The sequence below is a fragment of the Lissotriton vulgaris genome, chromosome 4_1 (assembly GCF_964263255.1).
Source record: "Lissotriton vulgaris chromosome 4_1, aLisVul1.2, whole genome shotgun sequence".
Taxonomy (NCBI): Eukaryota; Metazoa; Chordata; class Amphibia; order Caudata; family Salamandridae; genus Lissotriton; species Lissotriton vulgaris.
Window position 1 is genome coordinate 521019868 of NC_141691.1, and position 15357 is coordinate 521035224.

General features: G+C 52.1%; 20 non-coding genes across 20 annotated transcripts; 13 read left to right on the forward strand and 7 right to left on the reverse strand.

The window, feature by feature from the left end:
- Positions 1-742: 742 nt before the first annotated feature.
- On the reverse strand, positions 743-825 carry TRNAL-UAA (transfer RNA leucine (anticodon UAA)). Its single transcript has one exon. It is a non-coding gene; the product is annotated as a tRNA-Leu (tRNA).
- Positions 826-1068: 243 nt separating this feature from the next.
- On the forward strand, positions 1069-1140 carry TRNAE-UUC (transfer RNA glutamic acid (anticodon UUC)). The gene has a single exon. It is a non-coding gene; the product is annotated as a tRNA-Glu (tRNA).
- A 618-nt stretch (positions 1141-1758) lies between these two features.
- Positions 1759-1830, forward strand: TRNAE-CUC (transfer RNA glutamic acid (anticodon CUC)). Its single transcript has one exon. It is a non-coding gene; the product is annotated as a tRNA-Glu (tRNA).
- Positions 1831-2912: 1082 nt separating this feature from the next.
- On the reverse strand, positions 2913-2995 carry TRNAL-UAA (transfer RNA leucine (anticodon UAA)). The gene has a single exon. It is a non-coding gene; the product is annotated as a tRNA-Leu (tRNA).
- Positions 2996-3238: 243 nt separating this feature from the next.
- TRNAE-UUC (transfer RNA glutamic acid (anticodon UUC)) lies at positions 3239-3310 on the forward strand. Its single transcript has one exon. It is a non-coding gene; the product is annotated as a tRNA-Glu (tRNA).
- A 618-nt stretch (positions 3311-3928) lies between these two features.
- On the forward strand, positions 3929-4000 carry TRNAE-CUC (transfer RNA glutamic acid (anticodon CUC)). Its single transcript has one exon. It is a non-coding gene; the product is annotated as a tRNA-Glu (tRNA).
- Positions 4001-5082: 1082 nt separating this feature from the next.
- On the reverse strand, positions 5083-5165 carry TRNAL-UAA (transfer RNA leucine (anticodon UAA)). The gene has a single exon. It is a non-coding gene; the product is annotated as a tRNA-Leu (tRNA).
- A 243-nt stretch (positions 5166-5408) lies between these two features.
- TRNAE-UUC (transfer RNA glutamic acid (anticodon UUC)) lies at positions 5409-5480 on the forward strand. The gene has a single exon. It is a non-coding gene; the product is annotated as a tRNA-Glu (tRNA).
- A 618-nt stretch (positions 5481-6098) lies between these two features.
- On the forward strand, positions 6099-6170 carry TRNAE-CUC (transfer RNA glutamic acid (anticodon CUC)). Its single transcript has one exon. It is a non-coding gene; the product is annotated as a tRNA-Glu (tRNA).
- A 1083-nt stretch (positions 6171-7253) lies between these two features.
- Positions 7254-7336, reverse strand: TRNAL-UAA (transfer RNA leucine (anticodon UAA)). The gene has a single exon. It is a non-coding gene; the product is annotated as a tRNA-Leu (tRNA).
- Positions 7337-8269: 933 nt separating this feature from the next.
- TRNAE-CUC (transfer RNA glutamic acid (anticodon CUC)) lies at positions 8270-8341 on the forward strand. Its single transcript has one exon. It is a non-coding gene; the product is annotated as a tRNA-Glu (tRNA).
- Positions 8342-9423: 1082 nt separating this feature from the next.
- TRNAL-UAA (transfer RNA leucine (anticodon UAA)) lies at positions 9424-9506 on the reverse strand. The gene has a single exon. It is a non-coding gene; the product is annotated as a tRNA-Leu (tRNA).
- A 243-nt stretch (positions 9507-9749) lies between these two features.
- TRNAE-UUC (transfer RNA glutamic acid (anticodon UUC)) lies at positions 9750-9821 on the forward strand. Its single transcript has one exon. It is a non-coding gene; the product is annotated as a tRNA-Glu (tRNA).
- Positions 9822-10439: 618 nt separating this feature from the next.
- On the forward strand, positions 10440-10511 carry TRNAE-CUC (transfer RNA glutamic acid (anticodon CUC)). The gene has a single exon. It is a non-coding gene; the product is annotated as a tRNA-Glu (tRNA).
- A 1083-nt stretch (positions 10512-11594) lies between these two features.
- Positions 11595-11677, reverse strand: TRNAL-UAA (transfer RNA leucine (anticodon UAA)). The gene has a single exon. It is a non-coding gene; the product is annotated as a tRNA-Leu (tRNA).
- A 243-nt stretch (positions 11678-11920) lies between these two features.
- TRNAE-UUC (transfer RNA glutamic acid (anticodon UUC)) lies at positions 11921-11992 on the forward strand. Its single transcript has one exon. It is a non-coding gene; the product is annotated as a tRNA-Glu (tRNA).
- A 618-nt stretch (positions 11993-12610) lies between these two features.
- TRNAE-CUC (transfer RNA glutamic acid (anticodon CUC)) lies at positions 12611-12682 on the forward strand. The gene has a single exon. It is a non-coding gene; the product is annotated as a tRNA-Glu (tRNA).
- Positions 12683-13764: 1082 nt separating this feature from the next.
- Positions 13765-13847, reverse strand: TRNAL-UAA (transfer RNA leucine (anticodon UAA)). Its single transcript has one exon. It is a non-coding gene; the product is annotated as a tRNA-Leu (tRNA).
- A 242-nt stretch (positions 13848-14089) lies between these two features.
- On the forward strand, positions 14090-14161 carry TRNAE-UUC (transfer RNA glutamic acid (anticodon UUC)). Its single transcript has one exon. It is a non-coding gene; the product is annotated as a tRNA-Glu (tRNA).
- Positions 14162-14779: 618 nt separating this feature from the next.
- TRNAE-CUC (transfer RNA glutamic acid (anticodon CUC)) lies at positions 14780-14851 on the forward strand. Its single transcript has one exon. It is a non-coding gene; the product is annotated as a tRNA-Glu (tRNA).
- Positions 14852-15357: the final 506 nt, after the last annotated feature.

The window sequence follows — 15357 nt, forward strand, 5'->3', positions numbered from 1 at the left end:
GAAAAAGCTGAGCTGCACGTACGGAAAGCGGCAGAGGCCAGAGGCGGGGAGGGTGTGGCAAGGGCTGCCTGATTTGCATAGTGACCTGTTGCATCTTGGGAATGTACAGGCTTTGGAGCTTAACAGGTACTGCAGGTGTCTACCTGGCCTGAGAGATGCCTGTCTGGTGCTCCCCTCAGGACACACAGGCCTTCCATTCGAGCATGGAGGGTGAGGGACATGGGTCACCCTCATATACAGGGGTGTGGGCATGGGCAGGATAGGTTGTGGGGGACCCGTCAGGGCATTGCCCGTTCGGAAGGCGAGAGGAGGCGGGGCAGGAAACTCTGCTCAATTTCTTTCCCAGAGGCCTGTGGAGAACCCTTTGCACGTTTGAGCCAGCCGGGCCTGCATCAGCAGATCCTGCTCCACTGGGAAGGGAGAGCCTGTAGGCGTAAATCAAAAAAAGGGGAGAAATCTGCAAATTCTAGCGGCAGACCCATGTTGCCCAGGAAGCAATCAGTTTCTCCTACTCCCTATAGTGGAAAAAGACATAGGAGGTGTATTTCTCTAGGCAGGGGCTCTGTGTAGATGGCACTTCATTGCTCTGGGAAGCATCCATGCTGGTAGAAGAGTAGCAGCAGACTCCACACCTGAGGCTTGAATGGGGACCGTTGGGGAGGGGCAGTGGGAGGCCGAGGAGGGCGGAGGAAAATGCTTTTCAAAAGCATCTGCACGTTCCTACAAACCTGCTGAAAACCCATACCAGGAATGGGGCTCGAACCCATGCGGACAAACGTCCATTGGATCTTAAGTCCAACGCCTTAACCACTCGGCCACCCTGGTGAGACCCAAGGATTTACTTTCTTCAACTACCTTTTTATGCTTGCTGCTGTAGCACCAGCTGTCCAGCAAGAGGTGATTGCAGAGTTAAAAGGCTTTTGCAGGAGGTTAAAAGTAATTGCTTATAACAAACACACTGTGTGACACCTAACTTTCTCCCACTCGGACTTTACCGTTAATTTTTATATTGGAGTTAGCTTAGTCACAATAAGGGGGTGAGCAAGGCAGGCACACTAGAGCATCTACTCCCTGGTGGTCTAGTGGCTAGGATTCGGCGCTTTCACCGCCGCGGCCCGGGTTCGATTCCCGGTCAGGGAAGATCCCTCTAAAGCATAGATTGCTTAATTTGTCTGTGTATCTTTTTTAAAAGAAGGTCTTTAAAAAGGCACCGCTCCCAATAGATGAAAGCGGAGGAATGGGGCTTGTTCTCCTGTGCCCCAGGTTACTTTGCCCCCATTGACCTAAGCCACCTTTGTGCGCACGCAGTCCCCCACCCAGTCAGGTGCTCTATGTTGGCGTGAAGTGCAGTACCAGCTCAACAGAAAGGTAAATTGCTGGAAAACCCTGCTGTGATGCATACATCTACTTTGGAGCACTCTTCTCCTTTGCACTCTTGAATCGCTTAAGCGCAATGTATTCTTCCAGCAAGCTGAATAACGAGATAGGTGAGAGAAGGTGTACCAGCTGTCTGTGCGCCATCAGCAGCCACTAGGTGTCCCTCTTGTGTTTTCCCGGGGATCCTGATTGTGCAGGAATTCATCGGTTCAGTAGCAAGGGGGAGAGGATGGCCTGTGCCTGGAAGTGAAAGGCAGTCTGGTGGCATCATGAGGATTAAGTTCCGATTCATATTTGCTGTAGAATAAAATATGTTTTCAGCCCCCATGAGCTTTGTCACTCGGAGAGCAGTGTATGAACTTTTGCTGCACGGCTCTGGGCTCCCTGGTGGTCTAGTGGTTAGGATTCGGCGCTCTCACTGCCGCGGCCTGGGTTCGATTCCCAGTCAGGGAAAAGTCCCTCTTCTGACCTTGAAAGCTTTTCCTTCCCGTAGGTCAGGGCTCCTCAAAATGAAGTTGCTTTTCTGACTCACAATTTGCCTAGCATGACGCAGTATCGCTCAAAGTATGATTTTCGCAAGGTTCCTTTAGAGCTGCTTCCCACGGTGGGAGGCAAGGCTCTTGAGCAAGTGAGATCCTGTATTCCGAGGCGCGCTTCCTTTTGTAGGCTTCTGACCCCATGGCCTGTGGCAGGTAGTCCTCCTTTGACTGGGCCGCAGACTTTGTCTCCAAATGGCGTCCTGAACCCACTCCAACCCACCTGTTTGCTAAAACGGAAGTCTGCCTCTGGGTAAGAAAAAGCTGAGCTGCACGTACGGAAAGCGGCAGAGGCCAGAGGCGGGGAGGGTGTGGCAAGGGCTGCCTGATTTGCATAGTGACCTGTTGCATCTTGGGAATGTACAGGCTTTGGAGCTTAACAGGTTCTGCAGGTGTCTGCCTGGCCTGAGAGATGCCTGTCTGGTGCTCCCCTCAGGTCACACAGGCCTTCCATTCGAGCATGGAGGGTGAGGGACATGGGTCACCCTCATATACAGGGGTGTGGGCATGGGCAGGATAGGTTGTGGGGGACCCGTCAGGGCATTGCCCGTTCGGAAGGCGAGAGGAGGCGGGGCAGGAAACTCTGCTCAATTTCTTTCCCAGAGGCCTGTGGAGAACCCTTTGCACGTTTGAGCCAGCCGGGCCTGCATCAGCAGATCCTGCTCCACTGGGAAGGGAGAGCCTGTAGGCGTAAATCAAAAAAAGGGGAGAAATCTGCAAATTCTAGCGGCAGACCCATGTTGCCCAGGAAGCAATCAGTTTCTCCTGCTCCCTATAGTGGAAAAAGACATAGGAGGTGTATTTCTCTAGGCAGGGGCTCTGTGTAGATGGCACTTCATTGCTCTGGGAAGCATCCATGCTGGTAGAAGAGTAGCAGCAGACTCCACACCTGAGGCTTGAATGGGGACCGTTGGGGAGGGGCAGTGGGAGGCCGAGGAGGGCGGAGGAAAATGCTTTTCAAAAGCATCTGCACGTTCCTACAAACCTGCTGAAAACCCATACCAGGAATGGGGCTCGAACCCATGCGGACAAACATCCATTGGATCTTAAGTCCAACGCCTTAACCACTCGGCCACCCTGGTGAGACCCAAGGATTTACTTTCTTCAACTACCTTTTTATGCTTGCTGCTGTAGCACCAGCTGTCCAGCAAGAGGTGATTGCAGAGTTAAAAGGCTTTTGCAGGAGGTTAAAAGTAATTGCTTATAACAAACACACTGTGTGACACCTAACTTTCTCCCACTCGGACTTTACCGTTAATTTTTATATTGGAGTTAGCTTAGTCACAATAAGGGGGTGAGCAAGGCAGGCACACTAGAGCATCTACTCCCTGGTGGTCTAGTGGCTAGGATTCGGCGCTTTCACCGCCGCGGCCCTGGTTCGATTCCCGGTCAGGGAACATCCCTTTAAAGCATAGATTGCTTAATTTGTCTGTGTATCTTTTTTAAAAGAAGGTCTTTAAAAAGGCACCCCTCCCAATAGATGAAAGCGGAGGAATGGGGCTTGTTCTCCTGTGCCCCAGGTTGCTTTGCCCCCATTGACCTAAGCCACCTTTGTGCGCACGCAGTCCCCCACCCAGTCAGGTGCTCTATGTTGGCGTGAAGTGCAGTACCAGCTCAACAGAAAGGTAAATTGCTGGAAAACCCTGCTGTGATGCATACATCTACTTTGGAGCACTCTTCTCCTTTCCACTCTTGAATCGCTTAAGCGCAATGTATTCTTCCAGCAAGCTGAATAACGAGATAGGTGAGAGAAGGTGTACCAGCTGTCTGTGCGCCATCAGCAGCCACTAGGTGTCCCTCTTGTGTTTTCCCGGGGATCCTGATTGTGCAGGAATTCATCGGTTCAGTAGCATGGGGGAGAGGATGGCCTGTGCCTGGAAGTGACAGGCAGTCTGGTGGCATCATGAGGATTAAGTTCCGATTCATATTTGCTGTAGAATAAAATATGTTTTCAGCCCCCATGAGCTTTGTCACTCGGAGAGCAGTGTATGAACTTTTGCTGCACGGCTCTGGGCTCCCTGGTGGTCTAGTGGTTAGGATTCGGCGCTCTCACCGCCGCGGCCCGGGTACGATTCCCGGTCAGGGAAAAGTCCCTCTTCTGACCTTGAAAGCTTTTCCTTCCCGTAGGTCAGGGCGTCTCAAAATGAAGTTGCTTTTCTGACTCACAATTTGCCTAGCATGACGCAGTATCGCTCAAAATATGATTTTAGCAAGGTTCCTTTAGAGCTGCTTCCCATGGTGGGAGGCAAGGCTCTTGAGCAAGTGAGATCCTGTATTCCGAGGCGCGCTTCCTTTTGTAGGCTTCTGACCCCATGGCCTGTGGCAGGTAGTCCTCCTTTGACTGGGCCGCAGGCTTTGTCTCCAAATGGCGTCCTGGACCCACTGCAACCCACCTGTTTGCTAAAACGGAAGTCTGCCTCTGGGTAAGAAAAAGCTGAGCTGCACGTACGGAAAGCGGCAGAGGCCAGAGGCGGGGAGGGTGTGGCAAGGGCTGCCTGATTTGCATAGTGACCTGTTGCATCTTGGGAATGTACAGGCTTTGGAGCTTAACAGGTACTGCAGGTGTCTACCTGGCCTGAGAGATGCCTGTCTGGTGCTCCCCTCAGGACACACAGGCCTTCCATTCGAGCATGGAGGGTGAGGGACATCGGTCACCCTCATATACAGGGGTGTGGGCATGGGCAGGATAGGTTGTGGGGGACCCGTCAGGGCATTGCCCGTTCGGAAGGCGAGAGGAGGCGGGGCAGGAAACTCTGCTCAATTTCTTTCCCAGAGGCCTGTGGAGAACCCTTTGCACGTTTGAGCCAGCCGGGCCTGCATCAGCAGATCCTGCTCCACTGGGAAGGGAGAGCCTGTAGGCGTAAATCAAAAAAAGGGGAGAAATCTGCAAATTCTAGCGGCAGACCCATGTTGCCCAGGAAGCAATCAGTTTCTCCTACTCCCTATAGTGGAAAAAGACATAGGAGGTGTATTTCTCTAGGCAGGGGCTCTGTGTAGATGGCACTTCATTGCTCTGGGAAGCATCCATGCTGGTAGAAGAGTAGCAGCAGACTCCACACCTGAGGCTTGAATGGGGACCGTTGGGGAGGGGCAGTGGGAGGCCGAGGAGGGCGGAGGAAAATGCTTTTCAAAAGCATCTGCACGTTCCTACAAACCTGCTGAAAACCCATACCAGGAATGGGGCTCGAACCCATGCGGACAAACGTCCATTGGATCTTAAGTCCAACGCCTTAACCACTCGGCCACCCTGGTGAGACCCAAGGATTTACTTTCTTCAACTACCTTTTTATGCTTGCTGCTGTAGCACCAGCTGTCCAGCAAGAGGTGATTGCAGAGTTAAAAGGCTTTTGCAGGAGGTTAAAAGTAATTGCTTATAACAAACACACTGTGTGACACCTAACTTTCTCCCACTCGGACTTTACCGTTAATTTTTATATTGGAGTTAGCTTAGTCACAATAAGGGGGTGAGCAAGGCAGGCACACTAGAGCATCTACTCCCTGGTGGTCTAGTGGCTAGGATTCGGCGCTTTCACCGCCGCGGCCCGGGTTCGATTCCCGGTCAGGGAAGATCCCTCTAAAGCATAGATTGCTTAATTTGTCTGTGTATCTTTTTTAAAAGAAGGTCTTTAAAAAGGCACCCCTCCCAATAGATGAAAGCGGAGGAATGGGGCTTGTTCTCCTGTGCCCCAGGTTGCTTTGCCCCCATTGACCTAAGCCACCTTTGTGCGCACGCAGTCCCCCACCCAGTCAGGTGCTCTATGTTGGCGTGAAGTGCAGTACCAGCTCAACAGAAAGGTAAATTGCTGGAAAACCCTGCTGTGATGCATACGTCTACTTTGGAGCACTCTTCTCCTTTGCACTCTTGAATCGCTTAAGCGCAATGTATTCTTCCAGCAAGCTGAATAACGAGATAGGTGAGAGAAGGTGTACCAGCTGTCTGTGCGCCATCAGCAGCCACTAGGTGTCCCTCTTGTGTTTTCCCGGGGATCCTGATTGTGCAGGAATTCATCGGTTCAGTAGTAAGGGGGAGAGGATGGCCTGTGCCTGGAAGTGACAGGCAGTCTGGTGGCATCATGAGGATTAAGTTCCGATTCATATTTGCTGTAGAATAAAATATGTTTTCAGCCCCCATGCGCTTTGTCACTCGGAGAGCAGTGTATGAACTTTTGCTGCACAGCTCTGGGCTCCCTGGTGGTCTAGTGGTTAGGATTCGGCGCTCTCACCGCCGCGGCCTGGGTTCGATTCCCAGTCAGGGAAAAGTCCCTCTTCTGACCTTGAAAGCTTTTCCTTCCCGTAGGTCAGGGCTTCTCAAAATGAAGTTGCTTTTCTGACTCACAATTTGCCTAGCATGACGCAGTATCGCTCAAAATATGATTTTCGCAAGGTTCCTTTAGAGCTGCTTCCCACGGTGGGAGGCAAGGCTCTTGAGCAAGTGAGATCCCGTATTCCGAGGCGCGCTTCCTTTTGTAGGCTTCTGACCCCATGGCCTGTGGCAGGTAGTCCTCCTTTGACTGGGCCGCTGGCTTTGTCTCCAAATGGCGTCCTGGACCCACTGCAACCCACCTGTTTGCTAAAACGGAAGTCTGCCTCTGGGTAAGAAAAAGCTGAGCTGCACGTACGGAAAGCGGCAGAGGCCAGAGGCGGGGAGGGTGTGGCAAGGGCTGCCTGATTTGCATAGTGACCTGTTGCATCTTGGGAATGTACAGGCTTTGGAGCTTAACAGGTACTGCAGGTGTCTGCCTGGCCTGAGAGATGCCTGTCTGGTGCTCCCCTCAGGACACACAGGCCTTCCATTCGAGCATGGAGGGTGAGGGACATGGGTCACCCTCATATACAGGGGTGTGGGCATGGGCAGGATAGGTTGTGGGGGACCCGTCAGGGCATTGCCCGTTCGGAAGGCGAGAGGAGGCGGGGCAGGAAACTCTGCTCAATTTCTTTCCCAGAGGCCTGTGGAGAACCCTTTGCACGTTTGAGCCAGCCGGGCCTGCATCAGCAGATCCTGCTCCACTGGGAAGGGAGAGCCTGTAGGCGTAAATCAAAAAAAAGGGGAGAAATCTGCAAATTCTAGCGGCAGACCCATGTTGCCCAGGAAGCAATCAGTTTCTCCTGCTCCCTATAGTGGAAAAAGACATAGGAGGTGTATTTCTCTAGGCAGGGGCTCTGTGTAGATGGCAGTTCATTGCTCTGGGAAGCATCCATGCTGGTAGAAGAGTAGCAGCAGACTCCACACCTGAGGCTTGAATGGGGACCGTTGGGGAGGGGCAGTGGGAGGCCGAGGAGGGCGGAGGAAAATGCTTTTCAAAAGCATCTGCACGTTCCTACAAACCTGCTGAAAACCCATACCAGGAATGGGGCTCGAACCCATGCGGACAAACGTCCATTGGATCTTAAGTCCAACGCCTTAACCACTCGGCCACCCTGGTGAGACCAAAGGATTTACTTTCTTCAACTACCTTTTAATGCTTGCTGCTGTAGCACCAGCTGTCCAGCAAGAGGTGATTGCAGAGTTAAAAGGCTTTTGCAGGAGGTTAAAAGTAATTGCTTATAACAAACACACTGTGTGACACCTAACTTTCTCCCACTCGGACTTTACCGTTAATTTTTATATTGGAGTTAGCTTAGTCACAATAAGGGGGTGAGCAAGGCAGGCACACTAGAGCATCTACTCCCTGGTGGTCTAGTGGCTAGGATTCGGCACTTTCACCGCCACGGCCTGGGTTCGATTCCCGGTCAGGGAAGATCCCTCTAAAGCATAGATTGCTTAATTTGTCTGTGTATCTTTTTTAAAAGAAGGTCTTTAAAAAGGCACCCCTCCCAATAGATGAAAGCGGAGGAATGGGGCTTGTTCTCCTGTGCCCCAGGTTGCTTTGCCCCCATTGACCTAAGCCACCTTTGTGCGCACGCAGTCCCCCACCCAGTCAGGTGCTCTATGTTGGCGTGAAGTGCAGTACCAGCTCAACAGAAAGGTAAATTGCTGGAAAACCCTGCTGTGATGCATACATCTACTTTGGAGCACTCTTCTCCTTTCCACTCTTGAATCGCTTAAGCGCAATGTATTCTTCCAGCAAGCTGAATAACGAGATAGGTGAGAGAAGGTGTACCAGCTGTCTGTGCGCCATCAGCAGCCACTAGGTGTCCCTCTTGTGTTTTCCCGGGGATCCTGATTGTGCAGGAATTCATCGGTTCAGTAGCAAGGGGGAGAGGATGGCCTGTGCCTGGAAGTGACAGGCAGTCTGGTGGCATCATGAGGATTAAGTTCCGATTCATATTTGCTGTAGAATAAAATATGTTTTCAGCCCCCATGAGCTTTGTCACTCGGAGAGCAGTGTATGAACTTTTGCTGCACGGCTCTGGGCTCCCTGGTGGTCTAGTGGTTAGGATTCAGCGCTCTCACCGCCGCGGCCCGGGTTCGATTCCCGGTCAGGGAAAAGTCCCTCTTCTGACCTTGAAAGCTTTTCCTTCCCGTAGGTCAGGGCGTCTCAAAATGAAGTTGCTTTTCTGACTCACAATTTGCCTAGCATGACGCAGTATCGCTCAAAATATGATTTTCGCAAGGTTCCTTTAGAGCTGCTTCCCATGGTGGGAGGCAAGGCTCTTGAGCAAGTGAGATCCTGTATTCCGAGGCGCGCTTCCTTTTGTAGGCTTCTGACCCCATGGCCTGTGGCAGGTAGTCCTCCTTTGACTGGGCCGCAGGCTTTGTCTCCAAATGGCGTCCTGGACCCACTGCAACCCACCTGTTTGCTAAAACGGAAGTCTGCCTCTGGGTAAGAAAAAGCTGAGCTGCACGTACGGAAAGCGGCAGAGGCCAGAGGCGGGGAGGGTGTGGCAAGGGCTGCCTGATTTGCATAGTGACCTGTTGCATCTTGGGAATGTACAGGCTTTGGAGCTTAACAGGTACTGCAGGTGTCTGCCTGGCCTGAGAGATGCCTGTCTGGTGCTCCCCTCAGGACACACAGGCCTTCCATTCGAGCATGGAGGGTGAGGGACATGGGTCACCCTCATATACAGGGGTGTGGGCATGGGCAGGATAGGTTGTGGGGGACCCGTCAGGGCATTGCCCGTTCGGAAGGCGAGAGGAGGCGGGGCAGGAAACTCTGCTCAATTTCTTTCCCAGAGGCCTGTGGAGAACCCTTTGCACGTTTGAGCCAGCCGGGCCTGCATCAGCAGATCCTGCTCCACTGGGAAGGGAGAGCCTGTAGGCGTAAATCAAAAAAAGGGGAGAAATCTGCAAATTCTAGCGGCAGACCCATGTTGCCCAGGAAGCAATCAGTTTCTCCTACTCCCTATAGTGGAAAAAGACATAGGAGGTGTATTTCTCTAGGCAGGGGCTCTGTGTAGATGGCACTTCATTGCTCTGGGAAGCATCCATGCTGGTAGAAGAGTAGCAGCAGACTCCACACCTGAGGCTTGAATGGGGACCGTTGGGGAGGGGCAGTGGGAGGCCGAGGAGGGCGGAGGAAAATGCTTTTCAAAAGCATCTGCACGTTCCTACAAACCTGCTGAAAACCCATACCAGGAATGGGGCTCGAACCCATGCGGACAAACGTCCATTGGATCTTAAGTCCAACGCCTTAACCACTCGGCCACCCTGGTGAGACCCAAGGATTTACTTTCTTCAACTACCTTTTTATGCTTGCTGCTGTAGCACCAGCTGTCCAGCAAGAGGTGATTGCAGAGTTAAAAGGCTTTTGGAGGAGGTTAAAAGTAATTGCTTATAACAAACACACTGTGTGACACCTAACTTTCTCCCACTCGGACTTTACCGTTAATTTTTATATTGGAGTTAGCTTAGTCACAATAAGGCGGTGAGCAAGGCAGGCACACTAGAGCATCTACTCCCTGGTGGTCTAGTGGCTAGGATTCGGCGCTTTCACCGCCGCGGCCCGGGTTCGATTCCCGGTCAGGGAAGATCCCTCTAAAGCATAGATTGCTTAATTTGTCTGTGTATCTTTTTTAAAAGAAGGTCTTTAAAAAGGCACCCCTCCCAATAGATGAAAGCGGAGGAATGGGGCTTGTTCTCCTGTGCCCCAGGTTGCTTTGCCCCCATTGACCTAAGCCACCTTTGTGCGCACGCAGTCCCCCACCCAGTCAGGTGCTCTATGTTGGCGTGAAGTGCAGTACCAGCTCAACAGAAAGGTAAATTGCTGGAAAACCCTGCTGTGATGCATACGTCTACTTTGGAGCACTCTTCTCCTTTGCACTCTTGAATCGCTTAAGCGCAATGTATTCTTCCAGCAAGCTGAATAACGAGATAGGTGAGAGAAGGTGTACCAGCTGTCTGTGCGCCATCAGCAGCCACTAGGTGTCCCTCTTGTGTTTTCCCGGGGATCCTGATTGTGCAGGAATTCATCGGTTCAGTAGTAAGGGGGAGAGGATGGCCTGTGCCTGGAAGTGACAGGCAGTCTGGTGGCATCATGAGGATTAAGTTCCGATTCATATTTGCTGTAGAATAAAATATGTTTTCAGCCCCCATGCGCTTTGTCACTCGGAGAGCAGTGTATGAACTTTTGCTGCACAGCTCTGGGCTCCCTGGTGGTCTAGTGGTTAGGATTCGGCGCTCTCACCGCCGCGGCCTGGGTTCGATTCCCAGTCAGGGAAAAGTCCCTCTTCTGACCTTGAAAGCTTTTCCTTCCCGTAGGTCAGGGCTTCTCAAAATGAAGTTGCTTTTCTGACTCACAATTTGCCTAGCATGACGCAGTATCGCTCAAAATATGATTTTCGCAAGGTTCCTTTAGAGCTGCTTCCCATGGTGGGAGGCAAGGCTCTTGAGCAAGTGAGATCCTGTATTCCGAGGCGCGCTTCCTTTTGTAGGCTTCTGACCCCATGGCCTGTGGCAGGTAGTCCTCCTTTGACTGGGCCGCAGGCTTTGTCTCCAAATGGCGTCCTGGACCCACTGCAACCCACCTGTTTGCTAAAACGGAAGTCTGCCTCTGGGTAAGAAAAAGCTGAGCTGCACGTACGGAAAGCGGCAGAGGCCAGAGGCGGGGAGGGTGTGGCAAGGGCTGCCTGATTTGCATAGTGACCTGTTGCATCTTGGGAATGTACAGGCTTTGGAGCTTAACAGGTACTGCAGGTGTCTGCCTGGCCTGAGAGATGCCTGTCTGGTGCTCCCCTCAGGACACACAGGCCTTCCATTCGAGCATGGAGGGTGAGGGACATGGGTCACCCTCATATACAGGGGTGTGGGCATGGGCAGGATAGGTTGTGGGGGACCCGTCAGGGCATTGCCCGTTCGGAAGGCGAGAGGAGGCGGGGCAGGAAACTCTGCTCAATTTCTTTCCCAGAGGCCTGTGGAGAACCCTTTGCACGTTTGAGCCAGCCGGGCCTGCATCAGCAGATCCTGCTCCACTGGGAAGGGAGAGCCTGTAGGCGTAAATCAAAAAAAAGGGGAGAAATCTGCAAATTCTAGCGGCAGACCCATGTTGCCCAGGAAGCAATCAGTTTCTCCTGCTCCCTATAGTGGAAAAAGACATAGGAGGTGTATTTCTCTAGGCAGGGGCTCTGTGTAGATGGCAGTTCATTGCTCTGGGAAGCATCCATGCTGGTAGAAGAGTAGCAGCAGACTCCACACCTGAGGCTTGAATGGGGACCGTTGGGGAGGGGCAGTGGGAGGCCGAGGAGGGCGGAGGAAAATGCTTTTCAAAAGCATCTGCACGTTCCTACAAACCTGCTGAAAACCCATACCAGGAATGGGGCTCGAACCCATGCGGACAAACGTCCATTGGATCTTAAGTCCAACGCCTTAACCACTCGGCCACCCTGGTGAGACCAAAGGATTTACTTTCTTCAACTACCTTTTAATGCTTGCTGCTGTAGCACCAGCTGTCCAGCAAGAGGTGATTGCAGAGTTAAAAGGCTTTTGCAGGAGGTTAAAAGTAATTGCTTATAACAAACACACTGTGTGACACCTAACTTTCTCCCACTCGGACTTTACCGTTAATTTTTATATTGGAGTTAGCTTAGTCACAATAAGGGGGTGAGCAAGGCAGGCACACTAGAGCATCTACTCCCTGGTGGTCTAGTGGCTAGGATTCGGCACTTTCACCGCCACGGCCCGGGTTCGATTCCCGGTCAGGGAAGATCCCTCTAAAGCATAGATTGCTTAATTTGTCTGTGTATCTTTTTTAAAAGAAGGTCTTTAAAAAGGCACCCCTCCCAATAGATGAAAGCGGAGGAATGGGGCTTGTTCTCCTGTGCCCCAGGTTGCTTTGCCCCCATTGACCTAAGCCACCTTTGTGCGCACGCAGTCCCCCACCCAGTCAGGTGCTCTATGTTGGCGTGAAGTGCAGTACCAGCTCAACAGAAAGGTAAATTGCTGGAAAACCCTGCTGTGATGCATACATCTACTTTGGAGCACTCTTCTCCTTTCCACTCTTGAATCGCTTAAGCGCAATGTATTCTTCCAGCAAGCTGAATAACGAGATAGGTGAGAGAAGGTGTACCAGCTGTCTGTGCGCCATCAGCAGCCACTAGGTGTCCCTCTTGTGTTTTCCCGGGGATCCTGATTGTGCAGGAATTCATCGGTTCAGTAGCAAGGGGGAGAGGATGGCCTGTGCCTGGAAGTGACAGGCAGTCTGGTGGCATCATGAGGATTAAGTTCCGATTCATATTTGCTGTAGAATAAAATATGTTTTCAGCCCCCATGAGCTTTGTCACTCGGAGAGCAGTGTATGAACTTTTGCTGCACGGCTCTGGGCTCCCTGGTGGTCTAGTGGTTAGGATTCAGCGCTCTCACCGCCGCGGCCCGGGTTCGATTCCCGGTCAGGGAAAAGTCCCTCTTCTGACCTTGAAAGCTTTTCCTTCCCGTAGGTCAGGGCGTCTCAAAATGAAGTTGCTTTTCTGACTCACAATTTGCCTAGCATGACGCAGTATCGCTCAAAATATGATTTTCGCAAGGTTCCTTTAGAGCTGCTTCCCATGGTGGGAGGCAAGGCTCTTGAGCAAGTGAGATCCTGTATTCCGAGGCGCGCTTCCTTTTGTAGGCTTCTGACCCCATGGCCTGTGGCAGGTAGTCCTCCTTTGACTGGGCCGCAGGCTTTGTCTCCAAATGGCGTCCTGGACCCACTGCAACCCACCTGTTTGCTAAAACGGAAGTCTGCCTCTGGGTAAGAAAAAGCTGAGCTGCACGTACGGAAAGCGGCAGAGGCCAGAGGCGGGGAGGGTGTGGCAAGGGCTGCCTGATTTGCATAGTGACCTGTTGCATCTTGGGAATGTACAGGCTTTGGAGCTTAACAGGTACTGCAGGTGTCTGCCTGGCCTGAGAGATGCCTGTCTGGTGCTCCCCTCAGGACACACAGGCCTTCCATTCGAGCATGGAGGGTGAGGGACATGGGTCACCCTCATATACAGGGGTGTGGGCATGGGCAGGATAGGTTGTGGGGGACCCGTCAGGGCATTGCCCGTTCGGAAGGCGAGAGGAGGCGGGGCAGGAAACTCTGCTCAATTTCTTTCCCAGAGGCCTGTGGAGAACCCTTTGCACGTTTGAGCCAGCCGGGCCTGCATCAGCAGATCCTGCTCCACTGGGAAGGGAGAGCCTGTAGGCGTAAATCAAAAAAAGGGGAGAAATCTGCAAATTCTAGCGGCAGACCCATGTTGCCCAGGAAGCAATCAGTTTCTCCTACTCCCTATAGTGGAAAAAGACATAGGAGGCGTATTTCTCTAGGCAGGGGCTCTGTGTAGATGGCACTTCATTGCTCTGGGAAGCATCCATGCTGGTAGAAGAGTAGCAGCAGACTCCACACCTGAGGCTTGAATGGGGACCGTTGGGGAGGGGCAGTGGGAGGCCGAGGAGGGCGGAGGAAAATGCTTTTCAAAAGCATCTACACGTTCCTACAAACCTGCTGAAAACCCATACCAGGAATGGGGCTCGAACCCATGCGGACAAACGTCCATTGGATCTTAAGTCCAACGTCTTAACCACTCGGCCACCCTGGTGAGACCCAAGGATTTACTTTCTTCAACTACCTTTTTATGCTTGCTGCTGTAGCACCAGCTGTCCAGCAAGAGGTGATTGCAGAGTTAAAAGGCTTTTGCAGGAGGTTAAAAGTAATTGCTTATAACAAACACACTGTGTGACACCTAACTTTCTCCCACTCGGACTTTACCGTTAATTTTATATTGGAGTTAGCTTAGTCACAATAAGGGGGTGAGCAAGGCAGGCACACTAGAGCATCTACTCCCTGGTGGTCTAGTGGCTAGGATTCGGCGCTTTCACTGCCGCGGCCCGGGTTCGATTCCCGGTCAGGGAAGATCCCTCTAAAGCATAGATTGCTTAATTTGTCTGTGTATCTTTTTTAAAAGAAGGTCTTTAAAAAGGCACCCCTCCCAATAGATGAAAGCGGAGGAATGGGGCTTGTTCTCCTGTGCCCCAGGTTGCTTTGCCCCCATTGACCTAAGCCACCTTTGTGCGCACGCAGTCCCCCACCCAGTCAGGTGCTCTATGTTGGCGTGAAGTGCAGTACCAGCTCAACAGAAAGGTAAATTGCTGGAAAACCCTGCTGTGATGCATACATCTACTTTGGAGCACTCTTCTCCTTTGCACTCTTGAATCGCTTAAGCACAATGTATTCTTCCAGCAAGCTGAATAACGAGATAGGTGAGAGAAGGTGTACCAACTGTCTGTGCGCCATCAGCAGCCACTAGGTGTCCCTCTTGTGTTTTCCCGGGGATCCTGATTGTGCAGGAATTCATCGGTTCAGTAGCAAGGGGGAGAGGATGGCCTGTGCCTGGAAGTGACAGGCAGTCTGGTGGCATCATGAGGATTAAGTTCCGATTCATATTTGCTGTAGAATAAAATATGTTTTCAGCCCCCATGCGCTTTGTCACTCGGAGAGCAGTGTATGAACTTTTGCTGCACGGCTCTGGGCTCCCTGGTGGTCTAGTGGTTAGGATTCGGCGCTCTCACCGCCGCAGCCTGGGTTCGATTCCCAGTCAGGGAAAAGTCCCTCTTCTGACCTTGAAAGCTTTTCCTTCCCGTAGGTCAGGGCTTCTCAAAATGAAGTTGCTTTTCTGACTCACAATTTGCCTAGCATGACGCAGTATCGCTCAAAATATGATTTTCGCAAGGTTCCTTTAGAGCTGCTTCCCACGGTGGGAGGCAAGGCTCTTGAGCAAGTGAGATCCTGTATTCCGAGGCGCGCTTCCTTTTGTAGGCTTCTGACCCCATGGCCTGTGGCAGGTAGTCCTCCTTTGACTGGGCCGTCGGCTTTGTCTCCAAATGGCGTCCTGGACCCACTCCAACCCACCTGTTTGCTAAAACGGAAGTCTGCCTCTGGGTAAGAAAAAGCTGAGCTGCACGTACGGAAAGCGGCAGAGGCCAGAGGCGGGGAGGGTGTGGCAAGGGCTGCCTGATTTGCATAGTGACCTGTTGCATCTTGGGAATGTACAGGCTTTGGAGCTTAACATGTACTGCAGGTGTCTGCCTGGCCTGAGAGATGCCTGTCTG